The 14,501-nt window shown below is 40.0% G+C and overlaps 1 protein-coding gene across 7 annotated transcripts in view; it reads right to left on the bottom strand.

Annotated features, from left to right (window-relative positions):
• The window catches only part of mgat4c (mgat4 family member C), a 128,623-nt gene extending 115,016 nt beyond the window's left edge, over window positions 1-13,607 (bottom strand). For 3 of the 7 annotated variants that reach the window (XM_058076701.2, XM_058076702.2, XM_058076705.2), the window contains exon 1: window positions 13,260-13,605. The gene's annotated coding sequence lies outside the window, so the exon portion shown is untranslated. Of the gene's footprint in view, window positions 1-13,259 lie in introns of all 7 variants that reach the window. The other 4 variants (XM_058076699.2, XM_058076700.2, XM_078790769.1 and 1 more) reach the window with 2 other exon arrangements.
• Between the last annotated feature and the right edge of the window lie 894 nt (window positions 13,608-14,501).

The following is a 14,501-nucleotide window of genomic DNA, read 5'->3' as shown; positions in this document are numbered from 1 at the left end:
TTTTTGAGGTTTTTTTGCACGAGAAGCACAAAGAGGTGATGATGCATCTCTACAAAACAGCATGTTTAGCGCAGTTTTAAGCCACAAAAACGACCACAAGGTGGCAGAAGTGAATATTAAATGAACTCGGCCTGCATCTCTCCCATTGAAATACACCCTTGCAAACAGCAAGTGAAAAGGCATCTCGCCATGTTGGCAAAGGAGACACACAGTCCCTTTACAAATGTGAAAATTGTGAATACATTGTGCTGTTATATTTGTAAATACATTTCCTTGTGTTGTTTATGTTGTTAAATATATATGGCTAAAATTGTGTCATCATGAAAGTTATGCTTGAAAGCCTTTTTTTCCTCCCTTTTTTTTTGATTGATTTAATTCTACTGCTGATTAGTAAAGGAAACCGGAAAAAGGCACAAACAATTTTTTCTAAATATTTTAAATATTGAAAAAGTCAAAAAGACTATTTTTATGTGAGAAAAAACATTTGCACTTCAATAATTCCTAACTATATCACCAGCATTGGGAATCGAGGATCAATTGGAGCCGGTTCTGATATTCTGATTCTCCCGGAATCGTTCACAATATCTCCATCAGATACAAGACATCAGTCATAACAGGAGACATAATGTTTATTAAGAATTATTTGCCAGTGCTGTTTAGATTTTATGTGATAAAAGCAAATAGATTTACAGCTGTAAAGTCTAATTATAATGTGTGAATGTTTGTAAATGTTACTGGATTTTTCCGTGTATGCTAGCCTAGATCGTCAGTGACAGTCTTCAGTATGTAAGTTTTGTTCATGTGAGGACTCATTAAACGCAGCTTTCCACCCAGCGCCATCAGCTGGATTTGGTAGGGCACTGCTTCACTTGTCCCGATTGCAAATTTGCGACTGTACACCAACTGAAAGGATGCACCAAAGAATAGAAATTCCTTGTTCTTTGTCATTCACACATTGAGCAGTAAGACAGCCTCTGGCACTTCTAAAGAGCAGAAGCACAGCATCATCAGTACAAAAGCAATAGAGTGCACCTTCAGGAAAAGTGGGCACAGATCTTCAGCCAGCAAATGAACCCTAATCTGACCCACTTCTACCTGATTTATGCCTTATGGGCTCTCGGCAGACACAGCTTTCTCTGCTGGGATCATAAATCTCCTGCACCTCATCACAGATCAGCTGACCCTACCGTTCTGCCAGACGACATATCCTACCCCCATCCGCTGGCAGCTTTTGGGGATCACCTGGGCCACACGGCAGGCACTTCATCAGCCTCAACAGACAATGGCGGCAAATACAGCCAAGTAGGCGGATCAGTGCGTTGCTAAAACGCTCCAACGGGACACTTATAAGTTTACCTGTTTGTAAACACTGAGGTCCTGGGGGAACAGGCCGGGGTTTGTACTGGCTTACAACATAACACTCACTTGCAAATACATCTCGTCAGATAAATACATACAAATAAAAAGGGAACATTCGCTCTGTTGTTCTACTATGCTACAAGTGTCCAAGCTTTTCCACAGAGCACTGCATACTGAAAACTTTAAGGATCCTGGGCCTTTTATATTCTTCATATTGAAATTAAACAGATATTGAACAACATATTCTGTACCAAGCTAGTGACTATGCCATCTTAATACGGCAAACAGCCTCAACCCATCAATGATTCTAATAAATAACTGTGTTAGTTGGGAAAAAGTTAAGAGTCAACTGCTGATTACATCATATATGAGTGACAAAATTGGCGACTTCTGGTTTTGGTTTCCATGCGAACTGACGCCAACAGAAATTTTAATGATAAAAATATGTTATTGTTATTGTTGTATCAAGTATGTATCAAGACTCACAGCATATTGCACCCAACCTGGTAATGTACGCCAATTGAAGCAAAATGTTGGCATACATGTGACGTAAAACCGCAAAACGTACACTAACCAAGGTTCCAAAGTATGTGCCATATGGGACGCCGTCAGTCAATCATACAACAATCACATTGCAGCAGCCTGTGATTGGCTGGCGACCAGTCCAGGGTGTACCCCACCTCTTGCCCGAAGACAGCTGGGATAGGGTCCAGCACACCTGCGACTGTCGTGAGGATAAGCGGTAGAAAATGAATGAATGAATGTTGCAGCAACCTGCGATTGGCTGGTAACAAGTCCATGGTGTACCATGCCTCTGACCCAAAGACAGCTGGGATAGGCTCCAGCATACCCCATGAACCTAGGAAATGGATGGATGGATGTTGCAGCAGCTGATTCCCGAAAATCGAGATAAAACCATCAAATGATTACAGAGAAGTCACCATTAGGAATGGAATATTTTGCCTGTGCTTTTGAACAAGACACGTTAAAGACTTCTTGATAGCAGAAACGCACAATCGCACAATCATGAGGCCATCTTGGCCAATACAACACACTCTGGTCTCAAAGCTTTCCTGCACGTAAAAAACACATAGTTTCTAGATATGTCACCATTTTAACCTGTGTCTGAGGAGTGATTAGCTGTCCAACTCAGATGGGTCCAACTGAGACGAGTGAGTGACTGACATCCGAACAATGACAAAAGGGAAGTTTACACCCATTTCTCCATCTTTCTGATAGAAGTCAGGAAATATATCAAATCGGGATTCCTTTTAGGTGTTCGATTGGAGTGCTGGCATTGCAATTGTTTGTATCGACTACAGTTTGAATTAAATTGGAAAGTGTCCTGTTCAATAGGGTGTGGCGCTAGACAAGACCAACAAAAGGATATCCAATGTTGAATTCACTGTGTCACCCCACCATGATGTCATGCTGGTGGACACAGCTGCCACCATCTTACCAGCACGTGCAGTAAACAAACGGCACCACTATGAACTGAGCTGGACTGGACAGCTAGGTGGAACTAGCTTTATAGGAGCAATTCAGCCACTTACTCCTGCACAGAGCATCGTGATGAGAAGTGTCGGGCAAAACTAATTAGAGCTGAGGGTGACAGAAGCGGGACAGGCCTCCATAATTCATGAGTGCCATTGAAGTGGTGAAGCCAGATGCGCACCTGACGAAATGGAGATGCGGAAGCAGAGGGATTACATCCTGCTGGAGACGTCCTGATGTGTGTAGAGGTGTGTATCCCCATCCCAAACGTTGCCAGGGTGGAGGGGTGAGTGAAAAAAGAAGAGGATGTTATCTCATCATCTCTGGCGTTTATCGATCTGGTCCGTGGAGAAAATGCAATGTCTTCAAACGAGGAGGAAGTAGCGCATGCTGGAAAGTGATGTTGTAACACAGCAAATGAGGAAGACACTTAAGGAGAACTGACAGATGCTCGAAAGTGATTGTTCATCAGTTAACACCATAAAGCCCCACACTTTTTCAGCTCTAACGGTATATCACTAAAAACCACACCTTCGGTCAACCCAAAGCAGTCAGTGCTATGAAAAATAACTCGGTTTATGTTGGGCCACCAGAAGAAAGATTTGCACAAGTACAAAAGCTTTCAGTCAGCCATTCCAAATCAGTAATCTAAGAGAAAGGTTACCTACAGTAAACATTTGTCCTTATCCACAATGAGAACCTTCGTTGTACAGATGGAATCAGTCACAAGGACCTTCCTGACCTCCACTAGCGCAGATAGATGAGGGAGGGAGGGGGAAAGGTGCAGTGGGGGGGTTTGATGTAGTTAGGTCAGGAGGCAGGCCAACAATTATTGGTGACATTTACCTAACCTTTCACGGAAGATACTTGGAAAGGACACACTTGGAAAAGGATGGGAAACAGTTTTCTATTGTTTATCACTGTAATAATACGACATAATACTCACAAGAAGAGTATTTCAGATACATTTCAGGATGAACCTAAAATGTACTACCGTATAACCATCACAGGTGAACATATTTTACGCCAGGATGGCCAGATGGATGGATAATTGGATGGATCGGTTAAAAGAAATATTGTGGAGGACAGGCCAACAGGCTAAATTAAATTATGCTTAAGATCAACTGACAAGATATAATTGGTAAGTGTAAAGTGACGATGAAGCAAATGAAAATAAGTTCAGCAATCTTAATGTATCAAAACAATAGTCCTCATCTTCAGAAATATAACCTGCCATATCCTTATAAGCAGCTGTTTGTAGCGAGGGGCAGCGTTTGCATGTGTTTAAAGCAGGGGTCTCAAACTAATGCTCGCAGAACCATATTTCATGGACCCCCACTTGTTATGGAAGACCCACAATAGACAGTCAGACGTACATAAGCATATAACTGGCAGTGACCTAGTCACACAGTGAAATGGGAAAGATACTTATAGGAAAACTACTGTACTGCTACTTCTGCTACAGGGAATAACATACTTTAAACACAAAACTTACTTAAAAACACTTTTCTTTTGTTGAATACCACTCCTCTAGTGGCCCCAATATTAATTTGAGACACCTGTATTAGAACCTTAAAATAAAGCCTGCTTTATGCTTCTGTGTGGAGTAGGGGTGTGAATCACTGATACGATAATCATTTAGTTCAAATCAATGCAATCAGATATGATATGGTGCAAGTTCTTGCGATATGATGCAACATGATGCAAAAAGGGAAAAAATGGAATTCAGTATGGTCCTACAAAAAGGATTTGGCTTTATTCCTTCTAGGCACTTGGCAGTAAATTCTACTAAAGGGCTGTTTGTCTTTTTTTACTATACACCACTTCTTGATCATTCTTTTTGCCATCTTAAAACAGCAACAACTTTTCAAAAACAACTTTCCGCACAATTTCACATCCGCTTTGCAATTACGATAGCAGTGGTTCAGTGGTGGAGTAAAACAATTAAACAATTACTGCTGTAAAACATACAGTACGCAGCAACAGCAAAGTTAAAGTGACACTTTCAACATGTTTGCATGTTTGCCGTGCTGCTGTTGTACGGCTTCTTAACGCGGCATTCTTTGCAAATGACGGACATGCTGTTTTACTAGTAGTTGTATGTGCCTCGCGGCTTCCAACTGTATTCAATACAAAACGCAAAAAATAATGATGGTGCATTTATTGCGCCTGGGGAACAGCATATGGGGTGAAGTTGAACATTAATAAAACGGCGCCTGTATCGGATTTTACCGATACCCCACAAACGCAACGCAATGAATCTAGATTTCATCCATATCCAGTGAATGAGCCGATGCATCGATTAATATTGATTCTTTTCTACACCCTTAGTGTGGAGGCATTTGCGTACGCTAAGCAAGGACGCTTCTACCCCTGTAAAACCTAATAAATAAGTAAATCTAACAGTGTAAGGACTGCGATAAGTCAGCTTTTAGTACATCATTTCTTGTGTGTATACGAGGGCATGCGGTCTATCTTCTCTACCATCACCATCTCCTCTAGTTTTGGATCAACATTTGCTATAAAAGTTGTTCCATCCAGCTCCATGAACCCTCCCTTTCTTTCTTTAATTGCCATTGTTCACGAGCGACTAACAGCAAACATACCAACAGCTGATGAGTGAGTATCATGATCTTTGTAAAGCTGTGTGCACGCACGCATGACAGACCTAAGTGGTATACACACATAACAATATTTGAATCATCATTTTAATGCACGCATGACATAAATGTATTTGAATTTGACTCCAATCATGTGGCCCAATCAGGCAAAAGGGACAGATGTGGCGTGCAGGCTTTGGCCAGGTCTGGAGGTGCAATACAGTAAAAATACTAATAATTTCAATAAATAGACAGGCTCTAAAATAAATTGACTTTTATGAGTGTGCTATAGAACATTGACTCAAGCCACAGAGAAGAATTTTTGTATTAATTTGAGTGTCATCACCCTCATACTGCATATTTATGTTTATATCTTTTTATATAGCATATTGCATTTTAATTGACCTGCACAGGAAGAGGATGAGGAGGAAGAGGAGCAGCTGCAAGTGTTTTATTTAGCACAAGATGTGGACACTGGAAAAACATACTGTAGCTCCAACTCAGTGAATAAACTGATCAGTGGTTGATTTTGACAAATAAATGACTGAATTCTTTCTTAACAGGACATTTTAAAAATGACATAAGTTTTGTTGGATTGCTGTGTGAAACAACTGGAGTAGAGTCCAAAAAAACATCAAATTAAATCATTAAGTCTGGGCGATAGACTCACTGTGTCGGACTTACTTACTCAGCCAATATTCATATTCGTCAAGCGTGCTCACGTGTGCGAAGAAGTCAGACATGAGTGTGAGGACAGTGGTCTTTATGCGGTGGGAGTAAGTTTTTACACGTCAATTTTAGCATCAATGTGACGCCATACTGACACTGACACTTCATTCTGTGATCTGAACACACACAGCAGTACCATTCCAAAACCATACGTATACTGGATGTATCTCCAACCCACACACTTCTCAAGCTCATTCATCCTGTCTCATTCTTATTCAGGGACACTGCGAACATCACAAAAACAGCTTCATAATGCAAACTCTGGTGCCTAAAGGGTTAATTCAGATGTACAATTGGTACATTTAAGTATGCTGGAAATTATTAATTTACTTTAAATTACGTGATGTCTGTAAACACAACCCTTCATTGCTCAAAATAGCGTCTTTAAAGTGTGATTTGAGTGTTCTATTACTTTTAAAGAGACTAATGATAGACAAAGGTTTTTAGACCTGTGCATCTTTTAGCTTGATTGACATATTCAGTTCATTTGGAGCTCTTAATACATACAAATACATATCATCATTTATCTTTCTATTCATTAAGTATAGTAAAACTTGGCATATTTCAATCATAATTGTTAATGGTCATTAATCATGATTCATTCATTAAGAACTGTGATTATTCTGATTAAAATATTTAATCATTTGACAGCCCTACTTATTATGTATTGTGTACAACTATTACAGGAACAACAAATGAAAAGCACGAAATGAATACAGATACAGATTCATTTTTCAAAGAGGTTGTGAACCATAAATACGTATAATAGCACTCAATAAGGCCATCAAATCTTATGTACCTTTACGCATTCCCACATAGTATCAACATTAGGGAGAAAACATGATTTGAAACAAAAAATACAGTATAGTCCATCTGTTTGAGATTAATTAATTATCTATTTTATATTTGTTCAGAGTGACGATGGGAGGAGATGCGTTCAAGGACAATCAAAGAAAGTGCGCCACACACCGCTCGTATTAAGCATTCAAAAACTGGGGGATTTCTGACTATGTTGTTTTTGAAGCCACCATCCACCAGTATGAGCCTGGACTTTGCTTTGCAGAGTGGTTGTGTACCAAATAAATATGCATATTAGCGCTATAAGTTCATCAAATCATACATTTATGAATTCCCACATAGTGTCAGCATTTTATAACAAATATGAGGTGAAAGAAAAAGAGCAAAAATAAAGTATAGTAATAGCATTGTCGTAGTACTGTGCCATGTGAAACAAAGTTAGAAGGTGCGTTCAAGTACTGTCAAGTACTGTCAAATGGGACAAAACGCCACTCACATTAAATATGCAAAAACTATGGGATTCCTAATTGCATATTATTTTTTGTCTGTAATAATGACCCATATTTCCAAAATTGACATCTCTTTTCATAACATTTGATGTAGTTATCCTTGTAGTTGTGTTTCAAATCGTTCACCAAATAGAGATTTAAATCCCTACCTATCATCATATGAGTTAACTATGGACAAAAAATGTGATTAATCATGATTAAATATTAAGTGATTTAATTAAAACTTAAATACTATACAAGTACAGTCAAGGTATTCGAATGATACTTAAATGATCATATCAATATACATATAAACACACTTGAAAAGTAAAGTGTTGTTGCTGATCAAAGTGTTTACAAATTAACAAAGTAGCCAAAAAGTAATACATAAATAAATTACCTTTTAGTAGGACTATTTTTGAATATATCAGGTGGAGAACCTCTCTTCTCTCTCCTGTAAAGCCTACAATTAAAAGTATAATAATAACAACTGTCATAATTATTTAGATCCCTTTAGTTAACTTTAGTTACTGCAAGTTGTAGCTCTCCTTTTGCGATCCCGGACGACTCCATGCTGTCATGAAGTTAGGGTAAACATGAAAACACATGACACAACCAGGAATGGTTAGGAAGGCTAGATGTCTAAATTCATAAGGCCGGTCGTTGCTGGAGGAGCTTTCGAACGTCTTGCCTTCATCGACCGGTTAGGCTACTGGCCTTGTCGGCTGCAGACCCTTAAATTGCACACAGCCCTTATCTTTCATTATCAGAGCAAGACCCCTATGGGTTTAGATGCTATCCAATCAGAGGCATGACAATGATGAGGTCATATATACTGTATGTATGTCTTGAGGAGATGGGGGGGGGGGGTCAGTAATACACATTCAGCTTTGCTCCCCTTAGGAAAAACACAAAGAAAGCAAAAAGCTTTCTGGTAACAAGCAACTGACTCGACCTCTGGTGACCCCTGGTGGGCCGGCAGCAGGAAATAATGAGGCGCTGTTAGCCTGGGGGGGAGCTTTCACATGAGCAGGACGCCTGCGGTGTCCTGATATGACGCAATGCCTCCAAAGCCTGACCTTGGTGATGTTACTGCTGGACTTTCATGTGCTCGTTTCATGTTGAGCTTCTATGCCAAAAATGAGCAAACTCCGGCCCACAGGCCACGTTAAGGTTTTGTTGTTTCCACATTAAAAGTCAGCTGGAATAGCGGCATCTATGAAAAAAAAAATGTTTCCAAATATCGAAGTGGTTACCATCAGTCTTGAACTATCTAAATAATTCCACTCGTTTCTGAAGCTAGAGACTTATTAATACTTGAAACTACCGATATATGGGTCATTACGGTAATCATAGGGACTGGGCACAGCCTCGCCAAGAAGATGAGGCTGTGATGCAAAGCAGCGTGGGTGGTGGGAGGGGTCTCTGTTTACAGAGAAGCACAAAACTGTGTGACAGCCAGGGCAGAGAATCAAGCTTTCAACAACAAAGTTCTACAGAAAAGCCTGATTTTATCAGACATTTGGGATTTTTTTGACGGTTGGTTTTCATGTTTCACTGTGTTGTTTCTATGTCACATTCTATTCAATTCCATTGAGTGGTCTGTCATTATACCCTGGTATAACACTTTCGCCACAAACTGATTTTATATACTGTACACATTTATATGCATATATAAGTATATATAAATAATCCTACTGCCGAGTGGTTAGCTCGCAGGCAACTCACAGCTAAGAGACTCGTGTTCAATTCCACCCTCAGCCATCTCTGTGTGGAGTTTTTAATGTTCTCCCTGTGCATGCATGGGTTTTCTCCCGGTACTCCGGTTTCCTCCCACATTCCAAAAACATGCTAGGTTAATTGGTGACTCCAAATTGTCCATAGGTATGAATGTGAGTGTGAATGGTTGTTTGTCTATATGTGCCCTGTGATTGGTTAGCGACCAGTCTAGGGTGTACCCTGCCTCTCGCCTGAAGACAGCTGGGATAGGCTCCAGCACCCCCACAACCCTAGAAAATGAATGAATAAATAATCGTTATACAATACAGTGGCGTGAAAAAGTGTTTGCCCCTTCCTGATTTCTAATATGTTGCATGTTTGTCACATTTAAATGTTGCTGATAATCAGATAAATTAAAATATTAGTTAACGACAACACAAGTGAACACAAAATGCAGTTTTTAAAGGAAACTTTTTTTATTATTAATGGAGAAAAAAAATCCAAACTTACAAGGACCTGTGTGAAAAAGTGATTGTCCCCTAAACCCAATAACTGAGTCACCCTTGGCAGCAAAACCGCAATCAAGCGTTTCTGATCACTTGCAGTGACTCTCTTACAGCGCCTTGGAGGAATTTTGGCCCACTCATCTTTGCAGAATTGTAATTCAGCCACAGTGGAGGGTTTTTCACCATGAATTGCCTTTTTAAGGTCATGTCACAGTATCTCAATACGATGAAGGTAAGCTGCTCCAAAGTCTTCATTTTGTTTTTCTTCAGCCATGTCCTGCTGCAGAACCCAAGTTTATTCAGGCTGTAGTTACAAACAGATGGGCGGACATTATATCTTCCCACAGGTCTTGGGGAACAACAAGATGTTTTCGGGCAAAATTGAGACTTAAAGGGGACCTAATATTCTTTTTCCACTTTTCTGACCTATAAATATAGTTAGAATGTTGTATTCACGTGTTATATGATGCCAAAGTTTCAGATAATGAATTTGGAAGTGAGCCCAGAAAGAAGTTTTGGATGGCTCAAAACGCTCGGTTTCAGATGGCGTTGTAAAACTGGAGAGAGGTGTGTGATTTCACACATGGGCGGGCTTCCTTATATGGGCGTGGCTGTAGGCCCGATACACTTCCCCAAGCTCTACTTCGCCAGCACTACACCAACGCTTCTGTGTTTACGTTGTGAGCAATGGCTCAAAGGAAGTGTTTATTCAGGTGTACATTTGTTTACAATTTTTAATAACACATCAGGTGAAAGCGGTTGGATTTCCTGATTCCCTACCAGCAAAAGAAAAATATTTTAATCTGTCAACGGCATTTTCACACTATTTTAAAAAGATAAATCACCATTTATTATCAACTCCGATACCATTTATCAACTACTATAAAGTTGGCTTTGCAGCTAGTGGCATAACACTGGAAGCCCTTGGTAGTGTGACCAACCACAGCAGAGTGGGCATGCCTGAAGGCGTGCCGTGGGTGGAATAAATTAAAACAATTTTTGCGGGAATCACAAAATCAAAAAAATACAGCTGGAATAGGTGCAGATTTTTTAAGATTTAAAAGGCTTTCTTTGCTGGTTACTGTGTGTAGCTGCTCTATAGTTGTCTATGACTCTATACAAAGGGCTGAAAAATGAGCATAAGAGGTCCCCTTTAATGTTCTTCTTGTTCAGCAGTAGTTTTCGTCTTCAAACTCTTCCATGCAGGCTGTTATTGTCCAGTGTCTTTCTTATGGTGGAGTCATGAACACTGACTTTAATTGGGGCAAGTGAGGCCTGCAATTGTTTGAATGTTGTTGCGGGGTGTTTTCTGACCTCTTGGATGAGTCGGCGCTGCGCTCTAAGGGTAATTTTGGTTGGCCACTCAGTCCTGGGAAGGTTCACCACTCTTCCGTGTTTTCACCATTTGTGGATAACGGCTCTCACAGTGGTTTGCTGGAGTCCCAAAGCTTAAAAAATTGATTTTCTAACGTTTTCCCACCTGATAGAGCTAAATTAATCTCAATTAAATTATTATAAATTATTAAATTATCACTTTGTCACACAGGGCCAGGTAGGTTTGGGTTTTTTTTCTCCCTGCATTTTGTGTTCAGGAAATCAGGAGTGGGGCAAACATTTGTTCACACCACTGTATATAAAATAATTGTAACAATATGTTACATACAACTCCATATCTATCAGATTGCAAGGGCATCGCCTGTGCACAGCCCGCAGATGTTGGATCATATTCAGGTCTGGACTCCAACTGGGCTATTGCATAACTTTAATCTTCATCTGGTAGCAGAACCATGAAAGTATCGACTGTTGTTAGAAGCTGTTTATAATTCCCTCCACCTTGACTAAGACCCCAGTTCTAGCTGAAGAAAAGCAACCCCAAAGCATGATGCTACAACCACCATGCTTCACTGTAGCTATGGAGTTTTTATGAGCAGTCTTGTGTTGACAACAAACACACCGTTGTAATTACGGCTCACATGCATTTGGGAGATTTCAAGTGGCTTCCATCCACACCATGACCCAGACGTATGAAGAAGACAAGCTGGCAGTACTTCCTGCAGCTCATTCAATGTTGCTGCCGGCCTCGTGGCAGCCTCCCTGACTACTTTTCTTCTCGTCTTTTCATGGAGGAACGTCCAGTTCCTGGTAATGTTACTGTTGTGCCATATTTTCTCCACTTTATGATATCACTTTGAGCCATTGTCCTATTGCCCAACAAAAAACAATCAGTGAGTATTGTAAAACTTACATTAACAAGCAGTAAAAGGCAACACAACATAGAGCCTGAGTCGCACATACACAGCCGCACTAGTATGCTCTGCTAAACTAAGCTAATCCAGCTAGCTTCAATTCACGTGCCATGAGAGTTTTTTTTTCCGCCAACATTCTTCAGTGTTTCAGGCTACAATAACAACGCATTTAGTTTTCACCAAACATGAAAACTGTAAATAGTTCATGGTGTCATATTTGTGAATAAATTGGTATTTTCATGTAAAACATGTAAAAGTTGTTTATGTTGTGGCATCATTTTTTAGATGTTTTGGATAAATATATATACTGTAGGTTAATTTGTCAGCTTGAATGTTATGCTTGAAATTTATCCATTCACCATTTTTTTTGTCTTTTTTTGTTGAAAACTGAAATATTGCAAAAACTTACCTATGTTCTGCTGCTGATTCCAATAGCAAGGAAGGTAAAGACTTTTCTGACCAAAGATGAGATTATAATATTTATTTTTCTTTTGAAAGTGTTTCCCCTACTTATTAAAGATAAAAAGGTATTTCTATATGCAATTCATTCTCTAAAATGTGATTAATCACAATCAAATCCTTGAATCCATTGACTGCCCTGTCAATTGACACTCTCGCTTATATATATAATAATATTTATCACTATTTCTCATGTGGTTTACATACATAACTAAAGTAACATTTACTATGATAATTTTTTTTCCAATGCATGCTATGTTCTATGCTGACACAATACTTAATAGTAATTATATTAGTAATACTTAAGAGAAAAGTCTGTTTGTGATTTTTTAAAATTCATAAACAGACCTAAACTGTTGACCCCTGCACTATATTATTTCGTTTTTTCTAATAGGCACTGCGATTGGCTGGCGACCAGTCCAGGGATAGTCATATGGGATAGGCTCCAGCATACCCCTGCGACCCAAAATGAGGATAAGCGGTATAAAAAATGGATGGACAGATGGAAGGTTTACTCTCCCATTTAATAACCCATCCATCATTAGAGTGATAGTGTATGTTTGATGCAGTTCAATGTGCAACACCGCTACCTGTAAATGTGTAAAAATGTTTATTGACAAATGACTTTTGGTAAGCGTCTTTAAAGTAATTGATCAATGATCTGTTATGCTCATAATAATGACGATAATGATTATTAAGTCGATGTTTGGAAGACAAATGTCTTCTACCTTCTCACGTTCAGACCATGAAGACGAGACGTTGTGTGCTGAGCTCAAAGTTCTGACTCGGATTAAAAACATGCCAGCCTTCTTTTCCACGTGACCTCACCTGAGCATCAATCCGCCCGCGCACGTAACTCACCTTCACATCAGCACACAAGCAAGCACGGGAATGTTGAGGGAACGTGTGGGCTCCGGTAAAAGAAGCACCGGGCGATGCCGTCACAAAGCCCGGGTAGTCGTGCTGGATTCGCGGCCAAGGTCTGTAGCGTCGACGAGCGCCTCCGCCTCGTAGTCCTCCTTCTTCTCGCCGTCTTCCTCCTTCTCCGCCTCCTGAGTTCTTGTCCGGTGCCGACCTGGGTTGACTTTTTGGCCGTCCGAAGCAGAACCGCATCCCAGAGGTGCCACTGCTCCTGATGCTGAGCGGCGTCTGCTCTCGGAGCGGGTCCTTCCGGCGGCAGGAGCTTGGGAGGGCGGTGCAAGCCGATTGGCGCGCTCCAGCTGTGCACGCGTGTGACGAGGAGAGCGAAGCCTGGACCTACCTGTCCACCACACACACACACACACACACACACACTCGCTCTCTCTTTTTTTGAACACAGAAGATGGAACTGACCTAACTCCGTGGCTTTCGTTCTGCACGGATACAGCTGATAGAAAGCATCTGAGCATATTAAAATATTCAGAATTTAAAAAGTTTAGGCATTTACATAATTTCGTTCTTCAGTTAAATACAGTTATTGTGAAATTCACCTTCATCTGTAAAAAAAAAAGCATTGTACCAACTAGACAACAAGTTATCTTGGTCATTTCATACATAACTTACGTTCTATTGGTATTCAAAGTGCGCCCTGGAGGCAATTTGGGGCCCCTCAACCCTCAACATTAATTTTGGTATTGGTACATGTTCCATAAATGACCCATTGATCATTGCACTAAAATTAATATATCTGCTCCTGCATATGCTCCTGTGCAATACTATGTGTATATTTTGGACAATCTTGTTAAATTGTCTTTTTTACTTTACTTTATATCCTTTTTTTGTTTTTTAAACTTGACTACTGCACTGAAAGGAGAAGCTCTCCAATTTTGTTGTCTTGTATAATGACAATAAAGGCCATTCCATTCCATTCCATTCCATAAATTCAATACCTATATGGCCTGTATTGGATCACTATAGGAACATAGGATTAGGCACACACAAAAGGACTAGAAATACATAAGAAAAATACATAAATGGCCTGTGCATTCGGCCCACGGTGGAAAAAGTTTAGACACCCCTGCGCTCGGCTGTTACCACGGGGGAAACCACTTATACAAGACAATACCAAGATGTCTTAATGTAAAAACATCACAATAAATTATTTAATGGAATCACCTGATT

Source organism: Doryrhamphus excisus, linkage group LG1 (genome assembly GCF_037039965.1).
Source record: "Doryrhamphus excisus strain RoL-2023G ecotype Guam linkage group LG1, RoL_Dexc_Guam_v1.1, whole genome shotgun sequence".
In the NCBI taxonomy this organism is placed as follows: Eukaryota; Metazoa; Chordata; class Actinopteri; order Syngnathiformes; family Syngnathidae; genus Doryrhamphus; species Doryrhamphus excisus.
This window is presented reverse-complemented; position numbering and strand designations above follow the sequence as displayed.